The sequence below is a fragment of the Rhipicephalus microplus genome, chromosome 1, assembly GCF_043290135.1.
Source record: "Rhipicephalus microplus isolate Deutch F79 chromosome 1, USDA_Rmic, whole genome shotgun sequence".
In the NCBI taxonomy this organism is placed as follows: Eukaryota; Metazoa; Arthropoda; class Arachnida; order Ixodida; family Ixodidae; genus Rhipicephalus; species Rhipicephalus microplus.
The window spans coordinates 172,630,136-172,646,017 of record NC_134700.1 but is presented as its reverse complement, the minus strand read 5'-3'; the positions used below and the strand labels follow the sequence as shown (position 1 = coordinate 172,646,017).

At 46.0% G+C, this 15,882-nt stretch overlaps 1 protein-coding gene across 1 annotated transcript in view; it reads right to left on the bottom strand.

Annotated features, from left to right (window-relative positions):
- IA-2 (tyrosine phosphatase IA-2) overlaps window positions 1–15,882 on the bottom strand; it is a 624,632-nt gene that overhangs the window by 186,100 nt on the left and 422,650 nt on the right. The gene's annotated exons all lie outside the window — the stretch shown is intronic.

The following is a 15,882-nucleotide window of genomic DNA, read 5'->3' as shown; positions in this document are numbered from 1 at the left end:
GGCTCTCCCTATCTGGACCACCCCTTCTCCCCCACCCCGCACTTTTCTTTCATCCCGATCCGTGCGGTGCTTCGCGTTCTCCGCAATGCCGGCTCACCCAGCGTGCGCCGCGCACATTGTAGATCCTTCCCGTGCCGGCTGAATTCAGCGCCACCGGTGCAGCAGAGCCAGTGCCGAAGCAGAACGGGCTTGCGATTATGATTAGCACCATCATCGCTCGCACCACGCCATATATCCCTACTGCTTCTCACTCATCTTTCCTCCTCTCCCTACTGCTTCCCACTCATCTTTCCTCCTCTCTCTCTTTCTGCCCGTACTCTGTTATTCCGGATGCGCTATGCTTACGCAACGCACGCACAGAGCAACGTATACTTACTACATACGTTCACGGACAGGCGGACGGTGTACGGCGCGAGAGACAGGAAAACCAGGGGAGTTGGGAGAACTCATTTCCATTTCGACGTTGTTTTTGCAGCGGCCTCATCGTGCGCATGCGTTCCCTCGCCCGTCACTTCTTTTTTTTTTCTCACGCTTTCCGCAACCTTGCTCCACGGAGGGATCGCTTCGCGCGATTTCTCTTCGTGTGTTTCTGCAAATGCCCGCCCTCCTTTTCCACAACTGCAGACATCCGCATCTTCTCTCCTCTTCCCTCTCTATCACCCTCTTCATACTCATTCTTTCCGGGCGTTCAGAAAACAGAAAATCCGCGCCTGCTTTCTTTCCTCTCCTCTCCACGCACTCCGTCCTTGGTTTTTATGCTTTTTCCTGCCACGCCCAGGGAATTCAACAATGTCTCACTTCCGATATACATTGTTTTCAACCGCTTGATCCATGAATTTGAACCGAGCTGCCGGCTTCTCACTCTTCACTCTTTGCCATTTTTTCTACCCCTCCCCTCTCTGCTCCACAAACACACACACACGCACACATTTTCGGGCAACCGCACTTTCAGTGCCTGTCCAAGGCCCGGGCCAGCGGTGCCCCTTGCGCGCAGGGTGCCAGGCGCAATAGCTGGAAGCTCCCTCTTCAAAGTTCGATCCAGCCGGTGTAGCGCCACCCTGGGCTCGCGATCGTGCGAAACTTATTCGAAGGGCCTTGCGGTTTTGGAGCGTGGTCGATAGCGGCGAGTCGTGTGAAGAACGGAAAAAAAAAGAAAGCTGCTGCCGGGCGCCGGGTATGAGAAAGAGCAGCGAGCGGTATAGCACGAAGCCAGCAGCACATGCTTTTATATCGACCAGCAGCGGGAAACAAATTCGCCAGCGCGCCAACAGAAAGACGTATGAGTGGTGTGGACGTTCGCTCAAGTAGATTCGCTTTGGAAAGACCCGAAACGCATGGAATGGCAGCAGGATAAGATAGCGAGGTCTGCACCGGGAACTGAGCTGCGAATGTAGACAAGGTGAATACAATGAAGGACACTGAGCGAAGTGAAAAAAACTACGTGACGTTTCGACACCAACTGAGAGGCCTTCTTCCCCATAAGTCGCTGCGGACAGGTGGGTCCCTAGAGTGGGAACCCAAACGTCGATAAATATTATCCACTTTTGTCGGGATCTTCTAATATTGCAATTTAATGTTTCATTTCATTCACTTTGTCATATCTTTGCCTTCAATTGAAGTCTAGGATTTTTTCGCTAATGCGCATTAACAGAATAATTTTGCGTGGATAAAGAAGTTATAAGTATGCAAACTTCCTGTCCTGTACTCTATTGTGTAGCGCTTCTCTGTGGAGCGTGCGCACACAGAAAGCTTGCTTCGATAGCCATTGCTTCTTTCAATCTGAGCAAGTGCTCAGAGCTAAACCTCACTGATGGCGTTGGTAGTTTAAAAATGTTTTTGTTTCGATCCATACGACAAGGACGAGATTGAGGATAAGAAGACGGGATCACGACGAGTTTATCACAGACAACAATGATATTGTAAAAAATACAAAAAAGAGAGCCATTGCGAAATTTTCTGAAACAAAAAGAACCATCATTGAATCTGAGAGATAAGAGCACCATCAGAATCATTCTCACCACGCGCACTTTTTTATAATAAATAACTGTAGGGTTGAACGTCCCAAAACTACGATACAATTACAAGAGACGCCATAAAAGAGGACTCTGGAAACTTCAACCGTCTGGTGATTTTTCACGCGCACTGCCATCCCAAACTACGTGAGCCTCCAGCATTCAAGCTTCATCACCGAAATGCGACCGCCGGGGTTGAACCCAAAACCATCGACTTAGCCTTGCGATTATTTGGCATGTACGTTTGTAAATGTACATTGTCACCTAGTTCCGCGCTGTAGCTAGAAATTTCACTGCAATTAGTGAAAGTCATAGGCGTATATATTAGTTCAAACCCGCGTAGGTTCACTCCAGTATACGCATCCGTTTGCTTAAAACTTTGTCTCGAATGGAACTAGTAAGATACATACCATGGCTAACCTCCCTGCCTTTCTTTCATTCATTCTCTCTCTCTTTCTCTCTCTCTTAGTGCGCTCAATTCGAAAGAATTGTGATAGAGGCAATGAATCACTTTTTTTTCTTCGGAAACTGGGGATTACGTTCAAACAAACGAAGCGTAAGATGGTTAGTGTGGTCAGTTGTAACTAGCCAACAGCAGATGATTTATATGAGCACCCCTCTATCTTTCACATCTGCAACTTTCATCAGCGGCCAAGAAAAGAAAAGAAACATAAAGAAGAAAAAGGTAAGTGTGGTCAGTTCCAAATAACCAACAGCAGATGATTTATATGAGCACACCTCTATCTTTCACGTCTGCAACTTTCTTCTTCACTCGAATTATTGGCATCAGCGGCCAAGAAAAGTAAGAAAAATAAAGAAGAAAAAGACACTGCCTGAGAAGAAAAGACATGCAAGGCTGACATTATCGAAGTGCACAGTGTAGCGTCAGACGCACCTTCATTCACGAACGTATCAATGCAGTGTCATCACCAGTACGGCGTTTTTATCATTCATTCTAATGTAAACGGATTGCTGTGCAGTGTCTGTCATGAGTACTTACACAGTTTTAACTTCCCCAGCATGTCGGTTACCACGCTGTTTATCGCATACAGCGAGTGAACGCTACATATAGGTCAGTCGACTGAAATAAGAAACGTTATCAATCGAGCCAGCAGTGGCAGCCATTATGAGCTTCACCCTGATGTGGTGGTTTTGTTACAGCTAAACTTCTATTCTGAACGGATGGTCTAGTTTCGGATTGAAGAGATTATCTTTCATCTTCTGTAGTTTCTATCTGCTAGCTTTCTCGTTCGGTGAATGGAAGTGAAATTGTTTTTTTTGTGTGTGTGTGTGAGCAGCACAACCTGCCTTCTAATCATCGAATTCGCTTTCGAGTGGCATCTGACGAGCGTATCCAGGTAAAATTTGCTATGCACCGTCGGAATTGAACGTCCCATAATTAAAGAATAGAGGGAGATCTGTGTTAACTGCTGTCGAAATGTGTAGGTGTTAACTACTGTCGAAAAGTTACGGCGTCTGCGTTTAAAGAACGCTCACATATCACAACTTGCTTTTTTTATTACTTAAATGTAGCTGGGTCCCGGAAGACTTTTGATATTAATAACTATATTGCCACAGCTCGAGCTTACCTTGACTTCGCTCTAAGAGTATAACATTCCGTACAGTGCATGCATGGACTTTATTTATCTTGGTTTCATGGAATTTATAAAGTAGTGTTCGCCCGAAAAATGAGCTCGTAAGCAGCAAACAAAACGACGACTACTTAACGTGTTCGAAAATGTGACTTCGCTCAGTTTTAACTAATGATGCCTAACTCTATTCAAGCACGCAACCGAGATAATTTTCTTTAGTTCCCTAGTTACGGTTTCTGCAAAGATCGGTTAACTATTCTCACTTCTACTTACGTTTCTTTCAAACTATACTGTTTAGCCAAATGCATGAACAGTCTTTCTCTCGACGTGCCCGCAGAAACCACCACGTGAAAGAGCGGAATGTAATTTATAGGCCTCAGCTGTCAAACTCCACCACTTTACAGCGAATCCAACCCACCCAAATTACATTCTCCTCAAAGAAAGCGTCGTTTGGTTGATCGAGCGTTTAATATACAAGTTCGGGTCAATAAAGTGCGTCGGGCAATCTAAAATCTACCCTTCCAAATCCAGCTTCCAACGTCCGAGACAAGTTCTACTCAGCGTGTTCCTCCGAGGACAACCAGAGCCGTTCGTCTCCTCCTTTGAGTCGGTCCTCCCTCCCAACGCTTAGAGCGTACTCGAGTGAGCGGGCAATGCCTCTTGCACGAGTCCGTCCCAGTGAGGGGTTTCTTGGGCGAGTGAGCGTGCGTATCGGAGGGTACACACACGCACACATCAAGAGTGCGCCCGACAGTGCCATGCGATACCACGGCCTTCCTCCACTTCTTCATGCTGGTTGCTTCGTTGGCGGCCGACCGGGAACAACGCCTGCTTCCACGTCACCCTTCCCCGTCTTCGCCCCACTTCCCTAAACCCAGCGTATGTACATCGGCGCGCTCTGGCAGTACCGGGAAGCGGCTGCAGGACATGAGACGGCGAGGACGACGACGTTGACTGGACGCTCCTAATCTCGCTCGAGGGGCGTCGAGGCACGGCACGCGTCTTAAGGCATCACACGGCCAGCGCTGCTGTCCGCGCAATTACCGTCGCGAAACCGTGCGCGAAGGCAGAGGACGACGCCGCGGCGCGCAGATAAGGGAAGCCGCGGGGACACGATGTCCCGGGCCTGGCTGACAACGAGAAGACGCGGACGGGTGAAAGAGAGAGAAAGCGTGAGCAGGCACTAGATGAGTAAACGACGGACATTGAGAGCCCACCCTCCTCTTCTTCTTACATCGGAGACAGGTCGACACGCGGGGGACAGTAGTAACAAAGAAGCGCGTCACAAACGATAGAAAGAAAGATAAATAAACCCATAGCAAGAAAACGTATTTTGCGTAAACAGCGTTAAAGACGCAAGATGGCAAAATACACATTCTGTGAAGAAGTTTGAGGTCGTAATCGTCCCAGAACGTTCTTTTTTTTTTACTACTTGATTGTTTTTTCGAGAAGTCGTTTCTGACTCGTGTCTCAGCTGTTCTCTGAAGCTTACAATAATAAACGTTACATTTTTTCAAGACTTCATTTTTTAAACATTGGAAACCATGACAGTTGAGGCTACGTATGCTGCAGCAGAGGAGCTGCAAATATTACGAAACGTCTGCAAATTTTCATGGTCATGTACGTAATGTCAGGACGGGAAAAAAGGATGTCAGAAAAAGGTCCCCTAAGATTGAAGCTGTGAGTACATTGCCGCTCTCATTTTGGACAAAAATGCGTCTCCCGACCTCACACATACGTGCAAAGATTGAGGAGCCGTCGTGAGGAATGTCGTGGGAAAAGAGACAGGTGATAGCGGGCATTAATTCCCTTTTCTTGCGTTTCATCTGGCTTGCTATGGAGTGGCTAAGATTTACGTCATTTTAGCTGCTCTGTTTTCACAAGTTCTCCAACAACAACAAAGATTACCGAAAGTAAAAAAAATAGCAACTGAAAACCACATAACACTTTGACACCAGTTAAAATAACATGGTAACGTACAGTTCACTTCCAAGAGTTCACATGACCATAAAACGTCCACACGCACACATATCTAGTTCTGCCCCCAGTATATAGACTAACGCCTTAATCCTTATTTATCTATACATTGGTGTTCATCCCAGGCGCTTACCTAGTCTGGTGCTCGCTAAGAAGCATTCCAGGCATAGGTTCGCCTTTTCCTGACGACGCATTTCATGATAATGATGGTTTGTGTAGCGTCCGTCAAAACTTGCTAAATTACTCCGTAGTTAAACATAAGTAGTGTTTTTGAATCGCAGCTAATTTGATATAGAAATACTTTAAGTTTAACAAGAAATTACTTACACTGACGAAAACAGCTGTAATTTCAGGGTTTTGCTCATGAGACGTTAATTTTACATGTTTTTAACATCTCTGTTGTTCTTTATTTTCGAGAGAATGAATTGTGGACAACTTTCCTAGCACGTGAGGTGCATTTAGTCTATCCAGTGGTCGCGGTAGTTACTAACTATAGACCCTGCACAGAGAAATACATCCCCCTTTCCCCTCCAAACGCACACACTGACACACACACACACAGTGCAACACTACTGGATTACCACATTCCTAGACAACAAAAATGGCGAGGGTATGAAATGGGAGTGGGAGGGGAATGAAGGAAGATCTCGCAAATTTGCGAGCTGTCTCCTTAGAGAACAGATATTTGTGCGCGGTACAATTTGAAAAATTTAACTCGATGGATCTCTACTACTTTCGACACAATGTATCGACAGAACCACCTGCGGACGACGTTCCCGATAGCTCGATACGTACGACGCAATGCAACAGGTATGATGGAAGCTGCCTGCGCTTGTCTACAATCACTTAACATTTCCGTCGTTTTCTCCCTGGAAACACAAGAAATATTCGTTACACAAGGAAGTTTTTTTTTTCTTACGAGTGCACACCGGCTGGCGCATGGAAAGACGGATGAAGAAGAATGAATGGAAGTGCCAGGAACAGAAGCCGTGCACGCGATAGTATCACGCACACACACTCACACAAAACGTGGAATAACCTAAAGATGGAGAATGTGGAAGCGACTAAAAAAAGAGAAATATCAATCAAGAAAACAAAAACACTAAACAGCGCCATATTTCGTCCTTTCATCGTGCTGCGGGACCACCTATTAATCAAGCTACGGGGCCCATTATTTTTTGCCCCGAATCCCGCCTTCCCCACAGTTCTGAATGTCGACGAGAGGCGTTTCACTTATTTTGAGATGTTTACCGCGGTTTGAACATCAACGCAAATGATGGTAAAATAAAACGTGGGCGGGGCCGTAAAAAGAGGGGTGTAGCGAGGGGGAACAAGACGGCGCCATATCGTACCGTGTACGGGTGATGGTAGTGTTGCGTAAGGACGACTGTTTCTGGCTAAAAAAAATGGGAGAGAAAAAACTGAACGTGAAACGAATCTGGGCGTGCGCGCACTAGAAAATACATTGGTGCAAGCACCGGTCGTTTTGGGCGGCTCGAGAGCTTACGCTGTAAATTTGTAACGTTTGCTGATTGAGGCTGGCAAAATCTGACAAGATTTGCGTAAGAGTGTTCGGAACAAAAATATAATTGCTGCTTGAAGCTCTTTTTCTGTCTCCTCCCGTCTACGTGTGTGAAAAAAACAGCGAGTGAAAGAAAGAAAGTAAATATGTCAAAGGTGAACAAAGCTTGGAATAATCTGGCAGCATCGTAGGGATACTCTTTCTCTCGTTATTCAATTCTATCGAAGGGATGCGGTAACGCCCTTTAAAGCCACGCTGCTCTGGTTGTATAGAGCAGCGTGGCTTCCCTGGATAATTTAGTTGATTTCACGTGTTTTTTTTTGCTCCTGACACAAGTTTCAGTACAGCATTTATAAATGAATGAATGAATGAATGAATGAATGAATGAATGAATGAATGAAACTACGTTCGTTCGAGACTGTGGTGCGCCAGCAAGCTACACAACTACTGCGGTGAAGCTCTTCCTTGATTAGTCTAAGTATTTGGAGTGACCATGCTTGGTTTTGCCGATATTGAAGTGTTAATCTTCACAACGCCCATTATTGGGCACGAAAAAACCCACACTGGCTGAGGCACCACAAGCATCGAATTCGCTGGAGTGTGAAATTTTGGTGTGGCATACTCGAGGACAGAATACACGGACCTCACTTTTTTGAGGACAATTTGAACAGAGAGATATATACAAAAAAAAATATTAGATGTTGTCATTGATGAACTTATCTGCATTTTTTTTTTCTGAATGATCTTCCCCAAGTCTGATTTCAGCACGACGGAGCACCACCACATTTTTTTTTTGTTTTACCAGGGCGAATAACTGGTTGGACAGACGTTTTCCACAACTGTGGATTGGGCGTGCAGGAGCGATGTTTTTGCCCACCACGACCTGTTCTCTTTCCGCTCGACTTTTCTTCTTTAGGGGCTACGTTAAAGATCGAGCTTACGTAACAGAGCCCAGCGATGTTAATGACATGAAGAACAGATTAACATCCGCCTGTGCTAGTATTTCTGCAGAAGTAGTGCGCCGAGTCGCCGAGTCGACGCGAAAGCGGTTCATGCTTTGCGTTGCTGCCGAAGGGAGGTTTTTTGAACACTTTTTGGGGCATTCACGTCTTGAAAGATGACGAGTTTCGACGAGATTTGCGCACGAACTAAAGAATACTATGTAGCAGCAGGAAATATGCTTAAGCAGGGATAAAACTGTTGCAGTTATTATTTGTGGAGGTGTTGCTCTTGATGTCAATGAAAGTTATAGTACACGGACATCAGCAGTCACGCTATTCGCGTAGCCCAGGCTACGACCACGCACGCTTCTCTGGTCATTATTACGCACGCGAACTGGCAACCCGATTATCCGCTCGCACCATTATCCCGGCATGGTATCTGCAACTATCGTTAGAGCCTCTGAAGTTGCGTGTTACGACACTTGTCGCAAGAGCTCTTCGATTTTTTTTAGTTCGACAGCTGAGAGGCCATGGCCAAAACTAACTGTCATCACCAATGCCCACGCTTCCACCCTCTTCACACACTAAACAGCACACACAACAGACACATGACTTTAGGAAGGAGCTTTGCGCTGATTCTCAACTTCTTGCATGCGTAATTATGCAAAAAAACAATTAAACTTCGGAGGTGAATTTCAGAGCACACGTCGGATAGAAAAAAATCTTGCAACTGGAACTGTGTACAAACACCACTGCCTACATTTTTTCAATATAAGCATGCCAACTTGCCGCAGCCAGTAAAAAGTTAATAATTAGATTTTAGATAACTGGGCTGCTGACAGCATTATTTATTATCTAACTTTCTACCCCTCTGACCAATCAACTGCGAGCACCTAATTAAAAAAATCACAACGCTCAACATTGAACACCCAGTATAATCCTATATCTTCCTATACAACTATTTTTCGCGTACCCAGTGTTTTAATTCTCTGGTGGTGGTGCGCTGTTACCGTAATATATAATGCAAACAGGAGAAAAACGTTCCCAGGCCAACTTTCGTGATAGTGGATCAATCTATAACAAACATGCAAAGAATGCGATAGCAACACATGAATGTTACACGAAATATAATGCTAGGAGATTTAAGAACAATACGAAATGTAGTGAACACGGTCAATTGTGTTTGAATTGACAGTAATGTAAAACCTAAATATACAAACAAGTGTTCTGAATAGTTGGACTGCACGACGACCAACAGGATGCGAAGTCCGAATTCGGCATCGAAAAACGCGACAAGCCACTGGTTTTCAAGTCCAAGTACATTAACGTTGAAGTCTCCATTGATTGTCACCGGTACATCCTGTAGGCACACCGCAAGGAAGTTGTGCAGCAAGCGGTTCATGACGTCTGTCCAAGAGGTTCCTGGTGAGGTGTACACTCTTGGGACGACAAAGCCGTGCGATGTTTTGAGAGTGAAAGTGGAGCCAGAAACATTTTGTAATGCCCCGTTCATCCAACTGTATGTCCTTCAGTGAACCCACCTCCTCCATTGATCAAGTAATCGGAGACGCCAATGTTTCACGAAAGCATGTATGACTTGTCCAAACAAAGTACATGCTTTGTTAAAAATATTTCTTTGAAGTCCATTTTAAGTCCAGCCAGAAGTAAATGATGTAGGTACATAGCTAGCCGTTAGCAAGATGAACAGTATCCCTGGCAGGTTCTAGTTGGTTTACGCAGCGCGCTGAAGTGTGAGGAGTCGCTGGTTCGGATCCCAAGCAGGGTGCCCTGGATTTTTTTCTTTGTGCCTTTTACATTTATATGTACGTGCATACACATATCTGGGACATAACGGCGACGGCGACGGCAAGAAGTCAGCAGAGAGTGTACATATAATTGCTATCGCAATAAAAAAGCTCCGAACCGTTAACGAGACACACATATAACTAATTCGAAGTGACATTGATCAGTTGTTTATGTTTCGAGCATTTCACGCACGCACGATTTACACTATACTGATACAGCATTACACTTTCGATTTCTGTTAATACTATCAAGATGTAGTAAGAAAGCGTCACATTAGGTAAAACTAATGCCGATCGCTATGCGTCAACGACTCGTGAGCTGTGCTTGTCAGGTATATCTTCTTAATTATTTTTTTTCAGGTATTACAATATTGACGCATGGGGTACTGGAGTACTCTGCACTGATTTCAATCTCGCGGGTTTCTCCAACGTGCTGCCAAATCTAAGCACGCCGATGTCGTTGCATTTCATTCACATTGAAACATGGCCGCCGTGGTCGGGACATGAACCCACGTCTTCCACTTTGACAGCGCGACACTTTGCCTGCAAAGCTATCACGTCAGGTAGTTAGGTATAACGCCATGTGACACGATATCTACATGGTTAGAATACTTCTATGTTTTAGACAGACAGACAGACAGACAGACAGACAGACAGACAGATATATAGATAGATAGATAGATAGATAGATAGATAGATAGATAGATAGATAGATAGATAGATAGATAGATAGATAGATAGATAGATAGATAGATAGATAGATAGATAGATAGATAGATAGATAGATAGATCATATGCTATATATGATTACAACATGTGCACAAAAGTTTTTTGTTAAACCTCGGGAATATAATGCATAAGCAGTTGCCTGCTCAGTGAGCATAACTTGCGAGGCTCTCCTGCACGCTAACGGCAAAATTTCAAGTCATGAAGGGCTCATTATAAAGCTCTCGCGTACGGCGGCGCCACGGCCCGGTGATGAATTCGGGTGCGAAAACGTGAGGGCCAACTAGGGAACTAATCATGGCCATGCACCTTTACCGCAAGCGAGAAAATGAACGCAAAACCTAGCGGTCGCAAAAAGAAAAGGTAATAATAAAGCTTGAACAGAGAGCGGCAGTCTTTAATGGCATCTCGATCGATGATGTGGCGGCAGTGCCGATGTGGTGAGTAAAAACGAGAGAAATAGGGTAAAAAAAAAGAGAACGTCGAAGTGGGAATTCCTTAAACAGCGTATGATGGATGGATGTTTAAGTTGCTCGACGACGCGCCGGCGGCGGCTCGGCGAACAAACTGCGAAGTGCTTGGGTTTTGTACTTTGTAACTTATTAAAAGGCGGGCAGCGCCTACGTTTCATGCGGGTGGTCCCTTTTACTTTGCGGCAGAGAAGTTGACGACAGCTCGCCTGCGTTAAGGGTGTCATAGCGGTGCCACAGAGCTGCCGAGCGTGCGAGCGCAATTTGAAAATAAGCGGTAGATGAAGATAGTAGAAGCAAAACACAAGAAATTGGGTCTATGGAAATAGACAGTTCAGTGAAGGAGGTAATAGTTATTGCATACGATGTCATCGATATATTCAGTATTTCAATAAAAGTGATTGCGGTTTTTGCGGTAATTTTCAAAATCTTTCTAACACGACACCTCGAAGTCGCAACATGAAAGCACGAGGCAATAGTTTAAAAAAAATAGTTAATCGCGATTATGACTGCCTGCGCAATAACGACAGTATAACGACAGGTAACACTACTACCACGACATGTAGCAGTAGCATTATTAATATAATTATGTATGCTATACTATTACCAATCTAAATAAAGTTATATGTGCACCATTACGTCACTCAAAATTAGTGCTCTGACATGGTCGCGTATGTCCATTTAGTATAGATTACTGTTAATGTGGCTGTAATGATCCCGTAATTTCTGTATCATCCTATAATTTTCCTTACGGCTCCCCGTAGTTTTCAAAGAAAGGAACGCCTGTGGGGAACCTCAATGAAAACGGTTTTGTGGCAAGCATAATCAAGGAGCAAAATGAAGGGACAAAATGATCTCAACCCGAAATGAAGTGACTAACGAGAGAATTGTGAAATAATTTAGGCTCTATTGGCCTAGTGGCTCTTTGTATAGACATCACGACTACGGTGTTTCATAATTGTCCGCGCGCAAGCGTCCACTGAAGTCAAAATTGACTTCGAAGCACACCACCCGAAATAAAAAGAAAAGGCAGAAAAAAATAACACGCAAGCAAATACGAAAGCAGGTAACAGAGGGCGCAAACGAGCCGGGCGCTTCCAAGCCAGGCTGCATTGGAAGGCACGCTAAGCAACTGGGGCAGCTCCACTAATCGGAGCGGAGAGAAGGTTGCACGCTGCCGTGCGCGTCGACAGGGGCTCGCACATCACGCGAAAGGGCGCCTGGGTAACGTCACGCGAAGCCCTTGCTGCCGCGGGGCGCCGACCAGGGCAAGGAGGAGGCGACGTCGCCATGTTTCCCGCCGGAAGATGGGCGTTACGTTGGCTCCGTAAGATAGCCACCGTGAAAGGGCGCGCGGCAACTCGACACGGGAAGCGCATTTATTCGAGTGCCACGAAAGGCACTGCTTCGGTAAAGAGTATCGAGCATCGGCGGCGTTCGCTTAGCACGGGCGAACGAGCGCAGCGCGCTAGGTGGCGTGCGCTAGGCCGCACGCAATGCGCCGCTGCCTGGCGGCAAAAACCACTCCGGCGACGCGTCTTAGACGGGATAAAGAGAAGGATCCGAAACTCGACGCGTTCGTCTGTGTCGGGATCCGAACGTGTGTGGGATCGGCTCAGGCTGAGCGAAAAGGTAGACAGTGAACCCACGTTCACTGGCAAAGCTTTTTACGATAAGACATTACCCTCACGGTGACTTACGGGAAAAAACTTGGACGGTATCTAACGTTCTTGTCACGGTAAGAGTGTGAAGTATTCCTCCCGCAACCACAACGGCTATGTCATTTCAGTACATTCATGCATCATATTCGCGGAAGCCTAAAAAGATTATAGAATGTTATTTAGGTTTTATTTTTCAACGTTCTCTTTGGTTGTGTACCAGGGAGTTAACAGCTTTGCCATAGCTTCCCTACACAGAGAATTTTGGCTCTATTGCGCCTGGGTTAAACTAAAAAGTGTCGTCATGCTTACGTACAGTTCTCTCAGTCTCCTGCGTAATTTAGCATTCACTAAATTAGCAAATGGCCAAAAAAACGTGTTCGTGCTTCGTAGTTCTCAAAAGCATCGAAGGCGATCCGGGTTTCATGTCTGGTTATTTAATTTATTGTTTACTAAATACTATCAGCTCGCACGTAACGCCTACGTGTGGTATTCACATGCACTATTTACAAGGAATGTATGCAAGCCTACTTGGCAATCAGTGTAAACGAGAAAAATTAGGTGGCAATGATGCGACTAAAGTAACGCGGGTACCTTAAATGCGCACCGCTTTGAATGAAGTCAACTCGAACATTCAGAAAAAAAAAAAAAACGTTGCCCTAGAGGAACATCGACCAAGACTTGTCTCAGCAAATGGAAAAACAAACAGAGATGACGGGCTGATGATAGCAAGAACTGCACGCAAAGCAAAGTAGCTCTAGTCAATGCACCACTGGAAAGTGAGGTAAACTGCTACTATTGGGAGATTCGCATTCTGGAAGGATCGGCCGCTGGCCAAGAAAGCCAAGAACGGTAGATGAAGGGATAAACAATAGTAATGACGTCAAGTCGTCGATGACGCCGTATATACAAGTCGTTCGTTGTCACTTGCAAGCAAGGGGTAGCTGTCACAGTAGAAAAGACAGGCACACTTCCACTTTCTTCCTACAGGCACACTTCCACTTTCTTCGACACGTCTTGGCTACAGAAGCCTCGAGAGGCGCCGCCAAATAACGTCATCCTTATTCACTTACGGGACGGCGTCCTCGCGTCGAAGACGTTAGCGAGAGGACGGAACACAAATCGACGGTCGCACGTCCTCCGCGGAATCTCGCAGGACTTCCCGATTAGTGTGGCGCATGCCGCATAACACCTGAACGGCATAGACGAGAAGGGCGAGCGCTTGGAACATATATGCCAGAGTGGGAAGTCCTGCACAGGCGGATCGCACGGTTGCCTCCGATACGCCACCACGGCCCGCTAACGCAGTGCCAATAGCGGTAGTATATTCGCGTCGTCACACAAAGTGCACCTGTCAAGAGTCGGCGGTGTCAGGGGAGGATATAAGAACGATCAAAAACAAACAATAGAAAGAAAATCAAGACTGACGAGAAAGCAGGACGGGATGAGCGGAAAAGAGATCTCACCTGAACGCCGAAAGGGCGAAAAGCCGCACCGCGCTATCGACATAAAGGTATACACTAGCCGCGTGTCGGTCCACTCTGGGGACTGCCAATCGCCATCGCGTCGGCGACGCTTCATCGCGCTGACAGAAAGGAAGAAGGGGCTGGCCGTCCTTACAGTGGGCCCCCGCAGTGACCGCCGCCAGTGCGGTGGGAGCCGCTTCTATCGAGAGAGCGTGCCGACTCGATGATCGGAGCCGCGATGGACTTATGGATGCGCCAGCCTAAATGGATCGGTATAGCGGGCCGCCGACGGCCTGAGAGATGCTTTTCGCTGCACACTCACGAGCATGTGCCTACGAAAAAAAAATACGGAAGGTAAAAAAAGAAACACAAACAGAATGAAAGAGTGGAGCTCCGTGAGAAGGTAACTAGGAGAAGGGCGGCGGCTCTTTGGGCTCGACGTTCCTTGTTACTGACTGAAGAAGAAGAACAAAATTGCGACATACAAGCGGGTCCCATGGGAACAGCATCGCTTTTTTTTTTCTCTATATATAAGCTCTTCGCGTGGGAGAGGCTCCGTGAAATGCCCATCCGCTTGCCTTTCGTAAGGATCATGCGCCGGGCGCGCGTACGCAAGAAGGCAGACCCCTCTCTACCCCCAACCCTCACCCCCCCCCACTTCTTCTCTCTCACCTTCACTTGGGCGGCTTAATAGGAGCAACATGAAAGACACATCATGCGCGTAAGTAGCAGCGCCGGCTGTCTTTCACCGCCTACGCCCTCTTTCTCAACCCCAATGAAAACTACAGCCGAGGGGAAAGAAGAAGAAGAGGCACGCTTTCCGAGTCCCCTCTACCGTTCGTTTCACCATCGCTCTCCGTCGACCGGGCTTTGTCCGCTTTCGTTTCGTGTGTTTCGCGAATGAGCGTTTGTCTGTCTACGTATACATGTTTCCATTATCGGTGGCTGGCACTCTAAGAGCGCCCACCTCGCCTCCACCCCTCCCTATCCCTGCTCTCCTTTCCATTCAACGTGCGTTGTAATAGTGTTGTTGTTTGAGTTGCTGGAGTGCAGAGTGAGCAATTATATATATATATATATATATATATATATATATATATATATATATATATATATATATATATATATATATATATATATATATTGTTACTGCTGTAGGCGGTTGCCATCTGTTAGTCTATACGACTTCTCTCCGAGGAAGCGAACAAAATACATACTAAAACAGATGAGTTTGCCTCCCACTCACATCCCCCTCATTTTTGTATACTACCCCATTGAAACGAGTGGCAGCAAATGAAGCTAAGGCTAATTACCCATATGGTGGTTTTGGGACGTTAAATCCCACATATCATCATCATCATCATCATCGTCATTAGGGCTAATTGAGTAGCGAACATAACTAAAGCAACTATCTAGGCATTGATTCGCTAATGAAGTCAATTTGTTCGGCTAATTCAATCCAAAGCGATTCATTCACTTAATAAGCTGTTTTCATGAACCAACTTATTACAACTTTTCAATGGATACCGTCACATGCTGGTGTCAGCGGCACCAAAAGAGAAGGCGCCGTGGCCAACAAAGAACTTTCAAGAAAGCCGACAATCAGAGCTCCTGAGAACCAAGAGCTACCGAAACAACAATTCGATGTCATTTCTGCTGCCTATGAAACTCGCCACACCAGCCTTGTGTCACAAGAGGGCTTAGTCGGGCCGA